The sequence below is a fragment of the Priapulus caudatus genome, unplaced genomic scaffold (assembly GCF_000485595.1).
Source record: "Priapulus caudatus unplaced genomic scaffold, Priapulus_caudatus-5.0.1 Scaffold61, whole genome shotgun sequence".
Classification (NCBI taxonomy): Eukaryota; Metazoa; Priapulida; class Priapulimorpha; order Priapulimorphida; family Priapulidae; genus Priapulus; species Priapulus caudatus.
The window spans coordinates 556848-560551 of NW_014577122.1; positions in this window are offsets into that span (position 1 = coordinate 556848).

Below are 3704 nucleotides of genomic sequence, written 5' to 3' on the forward strand. Positions count from 1 at the left end.
AGCAATTAATGCAGAATGATTCAAGCACTTCCCTTCTTTTTCAGATATCAAAGCTAGTTTTGTTACCATGTAAAATTTTGATTTCCTTCGAGTCCTGTCATTGAATCAGGAGAAAAAGAAAACAAATAACGAATATAACCAAATTCCATCAAATTGTATTCTGTATTTTTTGTATTTTTTGTACATTTTGAAGGGCACTTTGAAATCTAGACCGTATTTCCCAATACGGCAAATACGGTCTGAATCCGCCCCTGATTATAGATATCATAAATATTTATAAACTATATATCTTATTTTCCGTTAACTATCTTTTTTCAGCCGTTACAATGAATATCGCCATACTATTTTAATCATAATTGGTGCAACTTTACACGCCGGTGGTAATATATAGGCATATGAAGAACATCAAAGCGCAGCGGATGACGTATAAAACAACCGTAAAAAAGTATAAACAATGTACTTTGTATATACCGGTCAACTGTAACGAATGTAACTCTTCAATAGCAACAACCTAAATACTATACGAACTGGAAATTGCTTCGTAACTTAAAATAAGAATCACATTTCACGTTTTGGCCGCTTCGATTGTTAATTCTACATGTCGTAATTATCGGCACATTTCGTAGTTTGGTTCAGACTCACGATAACGCTAATATAAACTACATACAACATACAAACTACATACGCTGAGAAATATAAATTACCCACAATAGATAGTGCAGATCAGCTTAAACTCAATTAATATATGTTATACTCTCTTTCGTACAGAAATTTAGCTACTTATATCCTATTTTCTCTTCCTATTAAGTCTTAAAATGCACAGAAAGTTGTCATTTCAAATAATTAAAAAGGCAAGGTGTTACCTTCGGATCTAAATATTTCTTTTAGAAACCGTCTCCGGGGTATTTATTTCAAATCATTACATTTTTTCTTAACAATTTTAAATGTAATCTTTTTCTCTAGTTTCAGTATTCTACGAAATCGCACACAGTTCCTTTCATTATAGCCCACAATAAACTCCGTTCGCGGTATCAATAAGAATGTTTTTATTATAACAATACTTTACTACATCAAGATATATTTTACTATTACTCTATGGAATCATGATAGTTATTATCCATTAGGAATAGTACATATATTTGTCGTCCAGGATGCGTTCCCGCCTAGGTGGCGCGTCGGTCGTATATGATCCCGTGCCTCCCTGTCTATAGTCTTCCGCTACACCCCTACCAAGCTCCTTCTTATATCTCTGCTGCTCTGGTTCATCGTTCCTCCTCCAGTGAGCGGGGTACTGTCCCCTCCTGGGAGGATGCGGCTCTCTGCTAGGCGAAGGGAGATCCCTCCAATGACGCTGCTGATCGTGGTCACGTGGTGTAACCTGACCAGGCTCCCCATCCTCCATGCCAAACATATACGTCTTGCGGTGCACATCGTTGGTTTCCGTCAATTCTCTGACACCAGGTGAGCTCCCATTCGCGCGCTGTGCGTGACTGGCCCCGTCCCAACCATTGCGGGGGTCGTAGTCCGGTGGTGGCTCACTAGGTGGCGCTAATTGGTCCGTGTCTGTCTGGTAACCTCGCCTTCTCACGATCGTCTTTAGCGAATCGTCGTTGTGTCGCTCTTCTTTAGGAACGTGTCGCAGACCGCTTCCGTTATCCACCAAGCCTCCCGGTAGCACGGGCAGCGGCTGCGCTCCCGCCGGCAGCCATCTTGGTGGATTGCTGTCGTAAGAATCCCTCGACTCCGAGGATCCTTTTCGCTGCATCGGTGGGTTGCGTCCAGATCTCGGCGAGTACTCTCTGAATTCACGCGGCGAGGTTGGCACATGTCGTGGAGGTTGGTATTCCTGTTCGTGGCCGCGTGCGTACGTGGGGGAGTATCCATGGCCGCTAGAGGAGGACAAGGGATGCTGTCTCTCTGGATCGATCTTCCCTCGGGATTGCTGCGGATTCTCTCCCGTTCTCCCTGCGTATCGTGGATCGTTTCCTGATCTTGCGGGTGACATTGCGTAAGTGGGCTGTTGCGGCTGTCTTTCGGACTGCCTATGCTGCTGCTGCGGTGGTTGCCTCGTGCGCGAGTCAGCTCTCGCGATGCCAGATGGCGCCACTTGCGGCTGCTGCGGTTGGTGCTTACGTGTTGGTATAGCGTACATCGGCTCCCGTGCGTCCCTGGACGACGGCGGATTTTGTCGGTAATCCAGCTCACGCGGTGAGCCTTCCTTGGTGGGGGTGCCGCCGGTGTTTGCGACAGCGGCTTTCCGTAAGCCTGCTTCGTGGTCAATATCATGGCGAATGTCATGCATTCCAGGCAAGTATATCGGCCTTCCATTGCGTTGCATTTTCTCGTTTTTATTTTTGCTGCCGTTCCACGCATACATAATGACTTGGGAACTATCGCCTATTATATGGACAGACCGTGCCCAATGTTATCTTCTAATACTAGATAGCGATCAATATTATTCTGTCTATTTTGCCGATAGATGCGCTGCTGCGGCATTCGCTGTATTTTGGGAGTGCAGAATAGATGAAGATGTCTCACCCTCGATTTCGCTTCCTACTAGCTACTAGAAAGAAACTCATCTACTATCGCTGCACAGACCGAAACATCTTCGTCGCACTCTGCAGCTTAATTTTCGACTGTATTGCTCGTGACTGAAGATCTAGTATAATGCCGTGTGTCGCCACTGCATGGCTCGTCGGTGTTTCGGGCTTCTGCTTGTCTTGGTCTATCCGTCTCTTGGTTCTATACTCTCTGGAATGAAACAATGAGAAACACTGTATGTTTCATGAGCGAATAACACCAGTCCATTCAGTGTCAGTAATTTGAATATCGATTATTTCATCTCATTTATATGTTCACATTGTACTCGCATAACACGCTCATTTATTTTGGGCTCATAGTGGCTGGAAGCTACTATATTAGGCACTAATGCAAATGTGTCACATCATATATGAGTGTATGTGAATGTGTGCACCTGTAAGCGTGCGTGCGTGCGTGCGTGCGTGCGTGTGTGTATGTGTGTGTGTGCGAATTATTCACATGCGTCAATTTGCGCGTATGCGCGTGCGCGTGTATCAATTCACCATGTAATCGATAATTTTCCAGCATCTTGTCCGACCGATATATTGACGGCATTGGCGTTTCTAATAGTTGGTTTGAACTTAAAATCGTGGTATATCTGCGGCCGTTAGACGCAAAACGTGTACAGACATTGTTTTACACATTAATAAGAGTTTTTGCAATAAAATCGTACAACAAAATCGAGTTGCTGTTTTCATAACTATCAAAACTCTCACCACTCAATATATGAGAAATTCCTGTTCGATTGGAATAAGAAACGCGTAGAATAAGAAACTCTGGCGCCCTCTTTTTTAATTGCATTTAGCCTATTACGTTAGCTGTAATGAATTGCGACAGAGTAGTCTTTAAGAACACTGATTACAATAGCGCCGTACGTTTGCCCGTTGGCTGTGTGCTGATTACGGCCCCATTACGCTCATGGCTCTATGCAAGACGTATACAAATGTATATGCTATCGGCTAGGTACACCATACTGTACATTATATATATATATATATATATATATATATATATATATATACTACTACTACTACTATATGATAGTACTAAGTAAAGTAAGTAGTAGGTGGTAGGAGTACGGAGAGTAGAGAGAGAGTAGTAGTAGTAGTAGTAGTAGTAGTTAG